Genomic DNA, 13,741 nt, shown 5'->3' with positions numbered 1-13,741 from the left:
CCCCTTGTTTTACTCATGGTCTCACTTTATCATCTATCCAATTGTATTCAACTCATTGTATATACTTCTCCATAATGTCTGTTTCTTTAGTCACAGATTATTCTGCAAGGGATTATGATAGATTAATTACTACATTATTCATAGATCTCTCTGTTCTGTGTGGACCTTACATTTCAAGAACAATACAGTGCAGACAGTGTCATACCTATGAACTTTAAGTATAAGTTCTTGCCAGTGTTAAACAGAAAATCATGAAAGAATCCAGCTCCACACACTGATTTGACTCACTGTCACTGCAGTAATTACTGACCCAGTTCCACACACTGATTTGATCCACTGCCACTCCTTTAAATATCCTTGTGTGTTTTTCCACATTATTGATAGTATTGTAGCAGCAGTGTATTGTGAGACACTGGCTTGTTCTGGAGCATGCTGTGCAGTTCTATTGGAATGTTGTCAGGGCCTACGACCTTTGAAACCTCCAGTGTCTCTCAATGTTGATATCATGTGGAGTAAATTCAGTTTGGATGGGGGGGGGTGGTGGTGCTGAAATTTGGCGTCTGTGTTGCTGGTGTCCTCCAGAGATTGCTACATGATTTTATATAGTCGAAGGAACATAAATGTAATAAGTGGTCTGTTATCAATAAGAATTTTGTTTATCTCAATATAGCTAAGTCTACAGTAGGCCTTTAGAATATCATTGGATTAGAGTGGTGCTGGAAAAGCACAGTAGTTCATGCAGCATCCGAGGAGCAGGAAAACCAACGTTTCGGGCAAAAGCCCTTCATCAGGAATACTGCATACTGTCCGAAATGTCGATTTTCCTGCTCCTCAGATGCTGCATGAACTGCTGTGCTTTTCCAGCACCATTCTAATCCAGAATCTGATTTCCAGCATCTGCAGTCATCGTTTTTACTTCTTTAGAACATCATTTCATAGTTCTATCTCATCTCATCTCTTCATATGTCCTGCAGACTGCCTACAGTGGATACTGGGTGAATTAACATGATAGGTGGAAGGATGGTGATTGGCACATGGGATGGCATAAGTTGGCACTGAATTTACATGTGGTATGAAAGGACTGTAGGATGGATAGATGACCATGGTATGAGTATCGGAGTGCCCTTGATAGGTGGACATAGGATTCATATACACTAAACATTTAAAATAATAGAGACACAGCAAGTAGTTTGGAAGATGAATTGTATGTTAACATTTTTTGCAAGGGGTCAGATGGCAAGAGTAGTTAACTCCAACTGAAGTTCTACAGTTCTTTTGGAATACTGTGCCTGGACTACTGTGTAACTCTTTTTTTTTCTTCAGACCCAAGGAAGCCTCTTACCTAGCTAAGGGGTTGATACAACAAAGGTTGATTCCTGAGATGATGCTCTTTTCCCCCCCCCCCCCCCCCCCCGACTACCGAGTTTAGAACTAAGGGATAGAGACCTAGGTTAAGCATTTTGGCTTGAGATGAGAAATCTCTTCACTCTGAAGGTTGAAATCATTGGAATTCCCTTCTCTCAAGAGTTGTGGATGCTGAATTGTTGAGCATATTGTTTTGAAGGTGTGAAGTAAAAGTGAATGCTGTTCTAAACTAAGAGCTGATGAGTCCCCGTGATATAACTAGATAGCGGTCTGAGTGTACTGGAAAATTGGAAATATGTACTGTTTGGTTGTGAAATGGATACTGAGTTGGTTGCGGTTTTGACGACAATTTGAATTTAACCAATTATGCCCCACGATACTAAAACCCAATCGAGTTTGGTTCGGTTCGATTGGATGCTAGCAAAACAATTAATTCAATGAGATGATCTGATGTTGGGGATATAAAAAATGCAGGCTGCCTTGAAAATTGAAGGCAGAGCATCTGCCGTCAACGCAGATCCAAGAAATTAGGAAACACTCTCTAAGGTACCTTTTTTTCATATGGAACATAATTGCAGTAAAAGAAATAAGAGGACCCAGGGAGGTCTTCAGTCAGAAGAAAAAAGACACCAAAGACGACAGCCGCTGTATGGTTTTGAAATTTATCTTGATGTCTTGCGGAACAGCATATTGTTATAGAATTGGGGAGAGGTAATAAGTTAAGAGAAAGGGGGTTTAGAATTGTAAATAGTTGTTTAATGTTCACTTTTAGAGTTAAAGAATAAATTAATGTCATTTTCTTTAAATAGTGGAATTCAGGAGTTCTCTGTCGCTCATATTTTAACAACAGATTGAGGCAGGGTGAGTTTTTCTTGGTGTTTAGTTTAATTAACAGAAGGGTTCTCTGCCGTGCCATAACAATATTTAAGATTGAGCTCAACAGATTAGTTGACTGTTACATAATCGAGGGACGTGGGCACAGACAAAAAGGTAGTAAGTAAATCAGTTATGACCATATTGGATGGTGGAGTATAGTGAAAAAAATAGAAGGCTGACTGTTTTTTTATTTTATGTTCTTTCCTGGGACATGGGCACTGCTGGTTGTGCTAGCATTTGTCTGTTCCTAATTGCCTTTGAGAAGGTGCTGGTGAGCTGCTTTCTTGAACTGCTGCCGTCATTGTGTTGTAGGTATGCCCACAATGCTATTAGGGAGGGAGTTCCAAGATTTTGACCCATCAACACTATATTTCGAAGTCAGAATGGTGAGTAGGTTAGAGGGGAACTTGCAGGTGATAGTGTTCCCATGTCCTTGTCCTTCTAGGTGGTTATGCTCATGTCTTTTGAAGGATACTTTTACACTTGTATTAGTCTGTGCACTATTATCTCTGAGGTTGGTATACCTTTCTTCATTTACAGTGTCCAAAACTGAATGTAGTGTTCTAGATAGAGTAATTACTGTTTTGGTTCAAACATGACAAAATTAAAGAAGTTAAGGTGTGAATGACTGTCCTTGATATTAAGGCAACATTTGATTAAGTGTGGTATCAAGGAGCCCTATACAAACTGGTGTCACTGGGAATTGAGGGAAACTATACATTGGTTGGAGTTGTAGTTGTTAGAGGTGTATCATCTCAGTTCCAGGTTATCACTGTCCGAATTCCTCAAGGTAGTGGTGTAGGTCTAACCACCTTCATTTGCTTCATCAATAACCTTCTTTCCAAGCGTATCAGAAATAAGAGCAAATCATTCACCACCTCCAGCCTGCCCCACCACACAATAAGATCATGGCTTAACTGCTTGACTGCTCTTTTGTGCCAGCTCCTCAGAGTTCTCCATTTTCTGATATTTCAAAAATCCATCCAAAGTCAGAAGTGAGGATATTCACTGATGTCGACATTAGCTTTCATCACCATTCATGACTCCTCAGGTATGCAGCAAGACCTGCTCATCAAACAAGCTTGGGCTGATAAGTGTGAGGTATGGCCTAGTGGTGATGTCACTGTGATCCAGAGTTCAAATTCTACAATGGCAAAATTTTGAAATATCTGGACTACAGTGACCATATAACTGCTGCCAATTGTTATAAAAACCACCTGGTTCATTAATGCCCTCTCGGGAAGGAAATCTACTATCCTTAGATTCGTAGGAATCCTATAATGCAGATAGAGGCTATTAGGCCCATAAAGTCAGCAATGACTCACCTCAACAATACAAGGAGCATTCCAACCAGACCCACCTGCCCAATCCTATTCTCTAAACTCCACATTTCCCATGGCTAATCCACATAGCCTACACATCCCTGAACACTACAGGACAATTTAACATGACAAATCCACCTACCTGCACATGTTTGGTTTGTGGGAGGAAACTAGGTCATCCAGCAAAAACCCAAACAGGTACCAGAGAATGTGCAAACTCCACACAGAATTACCTAAGGCTAGAATCAAACCTGGGTCTCTGGTGATGTGAGACAATACTGTTAACCACTGTACTGTGCTTGCTTAGTCTGGCTGACATATGACTCCACACCCACAGCAATGACTGAATCTAAACTGTATTCAAATAGGCATGGCAATAAATTCTGGCCTGGCCAGTGATGCCTTCATTCTTTGAATTTTTTTTAAAGTGACATGTAATATTTGTCCCACAGAAATGCTAGACAATGATAATTTCCAATAAGAGAGAAATCTAATAATTTTCCTTCAACATTAATGGCATTGAAACTTTTGCTACCTGTTTTACTGGAGCTTACTATTGACCAGAAACTGAACTGTGGCTACAAAGGAAGATCCGAGGCTAGGAATGTTGCAATGATAAACTCATTTCCTGCCTCCCAGCAGCTTTCCATCACCTCCGAAGCACAAGTCAGGTGTGTATTTGGGATACTCCCCACTTGCCTGGATAAATGTAGTTTCAACAACACTCAAGAAACTTGACATCATCCAGGACAAAGCAGCCTACTTAACTGGCACCACATCCACAAACATTTACTCCCTCCATCACGAATGCACACTGGCATCAGTTGCACCATCCACAAGATTCACTGCAAAATCTCACCAAACCTAATTCAGTTACATTACCATTAGGCCTTTCAAACCAATTCCTCCTCCAACAGCACCTTCCAAACAAATAACCTCTAACATCCAGAAGGAGGAGGGAAGTGGATACAAGATACATAGGCAAACAACCTTAAAGTTCCCCTCCAAGTCCGACACCAGTAAATGCAAAGTACTGTGGATGCTGGAAATTGGAAACAAACACAGAACTCGCAGTTGTTCATGTCATTGAGGTGGTTCAGTTCTGAAGAAAAGATGCATGGGACTCGAAATGCTAACTTTGTTTCTTTCTCCACAGAAGCTGGCAGACCTGCTGAGTTTCTCCAGCATGCTCTATGCTTGTTTCAAGTTACACACCAACTTGTATTGCCATTACTTCACTGTTGTTGGATCAAAGTCCTGGAATTTCCTCCTTAACAGCATTGAGTGTCCCTACAACATATATACTGCAGTGGTTCTAGAAATCTCTAACAAGTAGTGTGAAGTTTCCCTCAATTTCCAGTGACACCAATTTGTGTAGGGCTCCTTGATGCCACACACGGTCAAATGTTGCTTTATTTTCAAGGATAGTCATTCACACCTTAACTTTTCTAATTTCAATCTTTTGTCATGTTTGAACCAAAACAGTAATTACTTGATCTAGAGCACTACATTAAAGTTTTGGGCACTGTAAGTGAAGAAAGGTATACCAATCTCAGAGACAAGTCTGTAGAGCATAGTAAAAGCATCTTTCAAAAGCCATGAGCACAACCACATAGTATTTCCATATCCTTGTCCTTCTATCACCTGCAAGTTCCCCTCCAACCTACTCACCATTCTGACTTCGAAACACAGTGCTGGCCACCTTAGACCCTGTGGCCCATCATACCAATGCTGACCAACAAACACCAAACTGTGCTATACTAAACGCTACCTTCTGCAGGGCAACTAGAGAACACCCATATCCCCGAATGAATCTCTCTATTCCTCCACAGTTTCCAGCTTCGCATCCTTTTAGAAAATACACTAAAACATTCCCTTATATTGTCACCCACCCAGCATACTGTCAACAACAACTTAAGGTATGTTGAATTTTGGTTCCTTCAAGATATTTTGAAATACTTTCTGAACCAGGAGGACTGGTTCAAGTCCCATTTGCTCTCGAGGTATGGCATCTCTCAACAGATTGATTCGGAAATATTTTCTGGTGCTATTGTGGTGCAGTGATTTATTGTCTCTACCTCTGAGTGAAGAAACTTGGGTTGAAGTCGATAGAACCATAGAAGGGGGGCATTCCACCCATCTTGTCTCTGTCGACCCAGATCCCTTTCTAATTCCATCTCCCTTCGCACAGCCCATTGCCTGGCAGCTTACAGCAGTTAAAGGGCTAATGAATTTAGGGTCTCTGCCTCCCCCATCAGCTCAGGTGGCATAAAAAGAGTTTTTCCTCATGCCCCCTCTAATCCTTCTCCAACTTAGCTTGAATCTGATTTTTGAACTCTGTGCCAAGAGGAACAGGTTCTTCTTGTCTACGCTATTTCTATCCCTCACATTTTTGAAACCCTAATCATGTTACCCCTCGGCTTTCTCTCTTCCAACTAAAACAGCACCAATCTCTCCTTGTAGCTACAATTCTCCAGCCCTATCAACATTCTAGCAAATCCTCTCTGCACTTTTGACAGAGTAATTATATCCTTCTTGTGTGCAGTTCTGGTCACCATATCACAATACTCCAGATGTGGCCTTAATGGTGTGTTATATAATGTCATCATTACATCCCTACTTTTGCATTTTATATATTTCTGCCACTGAAGGAGAGGATTTATGTGCCTTCTTTACAATCTTACCTGTGCACTTCCACGCCAAGATCTTTAACTTTATCTACCCCTCTCAATATATTTCCCTTTAGTGTGTATTCCCTAAAGGCATAACCTAAAACTTACTAGGGTTGAACTTCATCTGCCACTTGCCCATGCACTCCACCAACCCATCTATATCATTTTGGAGCTCACAGCTATCCTCTATACTGATCCTGCCTGTTTTAGATGGTTGAAGACCTCTCCAAACAGATTAATTTTAAAAAATCTATTTATGATTAACCTTTAAAGGACTTGAATTTCTAAATTTGGCATTTCTGTATAGTCCAAATATTTTGCTACCTATCTGCAGACATCCTCCTCAATTGCAACTGTAAACTGCTAAATAATAGAGGTCAAATTATGTTGTAGTTCACATCACTCCCACATATGCCTAAAAAAACACATCACCAATCAAATGTTCGTAAGGCAATCCTTTTTGAATTTAAGCATTTGCTATGTTCAACAATATTGATGGCACTGCGGCTTCATAGCACCAAGGACCTGGGTTCAATTCCAGCCTCTGGCGACTGTGGAGTTTGAGCATTCTCCATGTCTGCATGGGTTTTCTTCGGGTGCTCCGGTTTCCTCCCACAATCCAAAGATGTGCAGGTTAGGTGAATTGACCGTGCAAAATTGCCCATAGTGTTCAGGCATATGTAGGTTAGGTGCATTAGTCAGAGGTAATGGGGAATGAGTTTGGGTGGGATACTCCAGAAGATTGGTATGGATTTGTTGGGCCCAAGGGCCTGTTTCCACACTGTAGGAATTTTAACTGTGCTCCCACAGCTCCAACCTTGTCAAAGTTATTATTAACAGTAAAGACCTTTTGCTGTTTAGTTTATTGGCATTTAATCCCTTGAAACAATGTTTAATCCCAAGAATGTTAAAGATAAAGTAAGAAAAGCTATATTTATAGCACCTAAATAGACAAGGCCAATTTGCAATCCAATCTCAATCCTTCATACATCATGCAGGAGTGAACATGGTTCTTTTTGGTTCTATATGCTTCCTTCAGCTATGTATGGCTATCTTAAAAAAAAAATCAAAGATACAGAATCAATAAATTTTGAATCTTAGATTAAGAACTATTTGTGAAACGTTATTTGTTTGAAAGTCACGAAAATGCACATGACCAAAAAATTACTGAAGGCCAAAAATTGTCAATGCAGGATTAATCTTGACATACTATGGAATTTATTTTACCATTGGTTCAGTCTTCCACAAGTACAATTGAGGTGAACATGTTAAGTGTGAGCATTTTCCACTTGCTTGCCTCAATATTTACAGGAAATATCATGTCCTTTTTGGACAATCTGTATAATGATGATCTGACAATTACAGACAAGTCAGTTTATCCTCAGTGGTAGGGAATTCTAGAAATGATAATTTGGGGCATTATTAATAGTCATTGAAGTAAATGCAGGTTAATTAAGAAAATCCAACATGATTTTCTATTAGGAAAATTTGTTATCTGGCTTGCTGGAGTTTTTTTGATGAGATAGCACAGGGTTGATGATGGTAATGTTGCTGGTTTGGGGTGCATAGACTTCCAATCATAGAATCTGTACAGTATGGAAGCAGGCCATTCAGCCCACCAAATCCACTCTGACACTCCAAAGAGCATCCCTCCCGAAGCCATGATCCACCTAGCCAGTACATCACTGGAAACTATAGGCAAGTTAGAATGGCCAATCTGCGTAACGTGGCAAAAGTGAGGACTACAGATGCTGGAAACCAGAGTTTAGATCAGAGTGGTGCTGGAAAAGCACAGCAGGTCAGGCAGCATCCGAGGAGCAGGAAAATAGATGTTTCGGGCAATAGCCCTTCATCAGAAACCTGAGGAAGGGCTTTTGCCCGAAACGTTGATTTTCCTACTCCTCGGATGCTACCTGAATCTGCCTAACGTACCCATCTTTGAGCTGTGGGAGGAAAGCAGACCATGTGGTAGAAACCCACACAGACACAGGGAGCACTTGCAAACTCCAAGTAGACAGCTGCCCAAGCCTGGAATTGCAGCCTGGATCCATGGTGTTGAGAGGCAGTAGTGCTAACCACTGTGCCACCCTCCAATACAATTGAGGTGAGCATGTTTAGTGTGAGTCTCTTCCATTTCCAAAGTTCATGAAATAAAAGGGACAATAGCAACATGACTATTGCTAGAGTATCGTGTGCAGTTGTATAATCCACATTGTAAGAGAGATGTAACAGCACTACAGATGGTGCAAAGGAGATCTACAAAGATGTTGCCTGACTTGAAGAGTTTCAGTTGTGAAGAGAGATTGGTCAGACTGGAGTTGTTTTCCTTTTAAAGCAGAGTAGATTGAGATGAGACATGATTGAGAGATTTTAAAAATTGTGAGGTGCATAGACCGGAAGAAACTTTCCACCTGTTTGGAGGGATCATTGACCAGGGACATAAATTTCAAGCAAGGGAAAGAATGTTTGGAAGAGGTATGAGGAAAATCTTTTATACGTTGAGGTTAGTGGGAATCTGGAACTTGCTGCTTATAATGGTGTTAGAGGGAGAAACCCTCATTACATTTGAGAAGTATATAGATATGTAGTTGTAATACCAAGGCACTGAGCCAAGTGCTGGAAAATTTGTATTACAGCAGTTAGGTTGTTTTTGACCAGCCCAGTGGGTCATTTTCTGTGCTGTGTTACTCTGTTTTCTGTGACTTTTTTTCTGTCACAGTTCCAAATTTTATGCACTAGATAAAACTTGGAAGCATTGCGAACTGTGAGGAAGATATTAGAGTTTCAGAAAGATGTAGACAGGTTGGAACATGAGAGGATGAAGTTTAATGCATAGACATATAAAGTGGTTTATTTTGGTAGAAAGAGCACCTGGAGAAAAGATTAGATTAGATTACTTACAGCGTGGAAACAGGCCCTTCAGCCCAACAAGTCCACACTGCCCCACCAAAGCGCAACCCACCCATACCCCTACATTTACCCCTTACCTAACACTACGGGCAATTTAGCATGGCCAATTCACCTGACCTGCACATCTCTGGACTGTGGGAGGAAACCGGAGCACCCGGAGGAAACCCACGCAGACACTGGGAGAACGTGCAACTCCACACAGTCAGTCGCCTGAGGCAGGAATTGAACTGGCGCTGTGAGGCAGCAAACTTAAAACAAAAGGGCATATTTCTAATGGATTGCAGGAGTAAAGGGTCCTGTTGTGTGTATATATGCAGAACTCATTGAAAATGGCAGAGTGTAGTTAATAAAGCATAAATATCCTTGGCATTATCAGTGGGGGTTTAGAGTACAAGAACAAGGAGGTTATGGTAAATTTTATAAGATCCTCAGCTGGAATAATATATCCACTTCTGGGCATCACACGTGAGGAAAGATGTGAAGACATTGGAGACCCAGCAGAAAAGATTGGCTGGTTGGTGAAATTGACACCTTTTCTCCTTGGAGAAAAGAAGGTTAAGAGAAGATTTGATAAAGGTATTCAAAATCCTGAGGGATCTGGACATGGGAGACCAGGACAAACGTCTCAAGAAAGGATCAAGAACAGAGTGCAGACTTAAGTTTTCTTCTTTTTATCAAGTACTTTATGAGAAAAAGCATTTTCATACAGTATGTGGTGAACACACTGCCTGAGAGTGTGGTGGAGACTTAGACTGTTACCTAAAAAGAGAAGGTTTTGGGGATAAGATGGGAGCAAGGCATCAGGTGAAATTTTCTTTCAAGGGGTTGATGTGGATACATTGGGATGAATGGTCTTCTGCCTTGTTACAATTCTGTTGCTGTATACTATTTAAATAAAAAAGGGGTTCCTTGTAATAAAAGCAAAATATGCTTGAAACCAAAATAAAATCTAAACATGCTGAAAAAAACTCAGCAACATCTGTGGTCAGAGAAACAAACTTAATGTTTCATGTGTGTGATCTTTCATCAGAACTGGGAAAAGTGAGAAACAAGGATGGAGAGAGGCTGGACATAAGAATAAGAGGGAAGGTCTGTGACATGGTAAAGGTGCAAGTGTTATGCTGCAAAACCAGACGGATCTCTAATAGAGTAAACACCAGATCCTTCCAGAGGGTGTGTCAAGATAGCTGCCATCCCAATGGGAAAAAAATGAATTGATAGAAATGAGAGAAGAAAGAAACAAATCAACAGAGAAACATAAAACAAAATGGTTGTGATTTAAAGTAGCTGAAGTCTGTGATGAGCCTGGAAGTCTAAAGCATGTCCAGTTCACAAGATGAACTGCTGTTAGTTAAGCTTGCATCGACCTGCACAAGAACTCTGCAGTAGATGGCAGATAGGATGATTAGAATGGGAGCATTCACTGGAGAATTAGAACAACAACAGGTCATGGTAAGCTTGGGGTGATGTTTGCTGTCTGAACAGAAATGATCATCTAGAAGATGGGCTTGAAATGCAAAATCAAAAAGCTCAGGCTAAACTTCTACAAATCACTAATTTGGTCTGAGCACACTTTTTAAGAAGGAAATATTTAGAAAAGGCAGACCGGAGGTTTGCAGGGATGACGCTTGGTTTGCTTGCAACTTTAGTTACTTAGAGAGACTGGGAAGCTGGAATTTCTCCTGATGTTGAAAATGATGAGGGTTTTTCAATGACAAAAGCAGAAATTGCTTGGAAAAAACTCAGCAAGTCTGGCAGCATCTATGGAGAGAAAGCATTTTGGATCCAGTGACCCTTCAGAACACTGTGTTCCCACATCTGAAGTTTTCTTTTTGGTCTCGGGATTTTCAGTGATTTGGCTGTTTTCCCCATGTCAGTGGCTTAGTCAGCAGAGGTCACATATGTAAATAAATTGCTAAAAGAACAGTGGAGGAAATTTGGAAAAATTGCATTACCTAAAGCCTTATTAAGGTTTGGAATGCATGATCTGCAAGCACGGAAACAAATCCAGCAGACACTTTCTAAAAACCATTGGACTGGCACTCTAAGAGTATCAATTTCTGGGATAATGGAATGAATTGGACTCTTTCAAAGAGCTGGCATAGGCTAGATGATTGAAGTTGTATAAACCTATTGTTCAGAACATCGAAAAATATCCCCAAATTATGTCAATGGGGAAAAAATCCCCCCTTTAGAGAGTTGCTGCAGAACTGAATAGTTACTATTGACTCCTCCAAACCATATATAAATACAGGTCTCCGAGATTCACCCAGGTCAACTGTTATGTTTCATACACAGAAATGAAGATTATACTACAGCATTTCATTGATATATACAATCCTAGTGGACAATTTTGAGAAACCTATGATTGTCAAACTCAAAGGACAGATTTAGAAATTAAAGGAAAGTTTCAGAACATATGGTTCATATCAGTGAAAGTTATGAAATAGAGCTACTGATTCATGTTCATCTTGTTTGTTAAAATTCCAGAAGTAGAAATTTGAACAGGACCTGACAGGAGGTGAGCGAGTAAAACTAAAATAAACTTGCCATAATCCTAGAGTTCTATAGGACTGTAAATTCATTAGAGATGGCATGGTGGTTTAACCTGAGAGTCACCAAGCCTCCGGTGAGGGGCGATTTTGAGAAGACAAGTAATCTCAGTGGGTATGGGAATTGAAACTGCACAGTTGGTGTAACTCTGTCTGTTTGCTCACTGAGCCGATGGGTTTGTTCTCAGACGTTTCATCTCCACTCACATTGTTAGTGAGCCTTTGGTGTAATTCTGTGTTGCAGAATAATTATGCAGCTAACTGACTCCCAATATGAGAGGTTAGGGGAGGGACTAAAATCATTATTAAACAGGGCTAAAGCAACATGAATAACAGAAACTCCATTAAAGTTGATACTGCTGTTCAGTAGATCAAATTGGAATCTCAATGTATAATGTATAGGCTATTGAAGGTCTATTTGGATTTCATTGCCTTTTGTACACTTCTGATCATTTATTATCAATTGATTACATTATGAAGGTGTGTGTATCAGGAAAATTCATTTGATTGTTATTTTGTAGAATAGACTGCCTGAAACAAATTTAATGCAAACTTTCAAAAAGCAATTGGGTTATAGTTGACATGATAAGTAATTCAATGGAAATCGAGAAAGGAATAAGCGAATGATACAAACTGAATAACTCTTTCAAAGAGTCAGCACAGCCACAATGGGCTAAATGGCTTCCTCGGGCTGTGTATGTATCTATTCTGGTAAGTATTACAATGCAACAGTATTGGAGTCAGTAGACTACAGTTTATGCCAATGTGAAAGTGTTGTGTAAAAACATTGGCACCTCCCATTTAGATTGTATGGGCATTGGTGAAGACTAGTGTTTAAATTTGTTACATGCTGAGTTTTTCTGCTCGTAACCATATTAATATAAAATTAACAAGTCGCCATCCGTTTCACGCATCCTCTCTATCAAACTTAGTCTGTTTTATCTTGAATATTTTTGTTCTTAACAAGTATCATACATACAGCAGAAACACAGAAATTTCCCTTGCTTTTAGCCTTGCTCGCTAGGTTTGATCAACAAGGAGAAAGTAAGGACTGCAGATGCTGGACATTAGAGTCGAAGAGTGTGGTGCTGGAAAAGCGCAGCCGGTCAGGCAGCGTCCAAGGAGCAGGACAGGCGATGTTTTGAGCATAAGGAATTCCTGATGAAGAGCTTATGTTCAAAACGTCAATGTAAATATGATAGATTTATGAAAATATAATTTTCTTGTTACCAGGTTTTGTTTCAAACAAAACTGAGTTACTATTTATAGTTAAACTTTTATAACTGATAATTTGTGTGATCAATTAAATATTGTCACTTCAAGTGTACTTTAAATACTTAGAATCATACAGCATGGAAACAGACCCTTTAGTCCAACTTGTCCATGCCAACTGTGTTTCCAAACGAAACTAATCTCACTTGACTACATTTGGCCAATATCCATTCAAGTGTTTCCTATTAATGTACTTATCCAAATGTCTTTTAAATATTGTAACTGTACCTGCATCCATCATTTCCTCTGGCAATTCATTTCACACACACACCACTTTTAAAACATTCTCCTCTCACTTTTTTAAAAAAAAATTATCCCTAGTTTTGAAATCCCCCACCCTAGGGAAAAGACCCATGCTATTTATCTTATCTATGATCCTCATGATTTTATAAACTTTTTTAATGAATAGAAAGTCTAAGAGCCAAGTTTATTAATAGTTTTTTTATGTTTGGTATCTTTATTATGTATTATTGCATGTAATTTATACATATGATAGAGTCCACCATCTCAACGGAATAGTACAATCGCTGATCTGTTGTCTCAGTGGGATATCTCTACATTGCAGAGAGGATATCATCCTGTGAGTGAAGTTCCATCAGTGCAGATAGCTTGCTTGCATTGGTTTACTGAGCCAGTGATTTTTGTTTAATCTTTTAAATAAAAACTCTTGTTAACAAAAAAGTTAACTGGAACAATTCTGAACTGCATGGATATGTTTTATGGATCAGAATATCCTTTTAGTTTGCTGTTTCCTATTTGATGGGATGACGAG

At 39.7% G+C, this 13,741-nt stretch overlaps 1 protein-coding gene across 12 annotated transcripts in view; it reads left to right on the top strand.

Annotated features, from left to right (window-relative positions):
• rims1a (regulating synaptic membrane exocytosis 1a) overlaps positions 1-13,741 on the top strand; it is an 879,579-nt gene that overhangs the window by 612,094 nt on the left and 253,744 nt on the right. The window lies entirely within an intron of this gene.

This window comes from Chiloscyllium punctatum, chromosome 3 (assembly GCF_047496795.1).
Source record: "Chiloscyllium punctatum isolate Juve2018m chromosome 3, sChiPun1.3, whole genome shotgun sequence".
Lineage (NCBI taxonomy): Eukaryota > Metazoa > Chordata > Chondrichthyes > Orectolobiformes > Hemiscylliidae > Chiloscyllium > Chiloscyllium punctatum.
The sequence above is the reverse complement of the archived record's forward strand: the minus strand, read 5'-3'. Positions and strand labels throughout refer to the sequence as shown.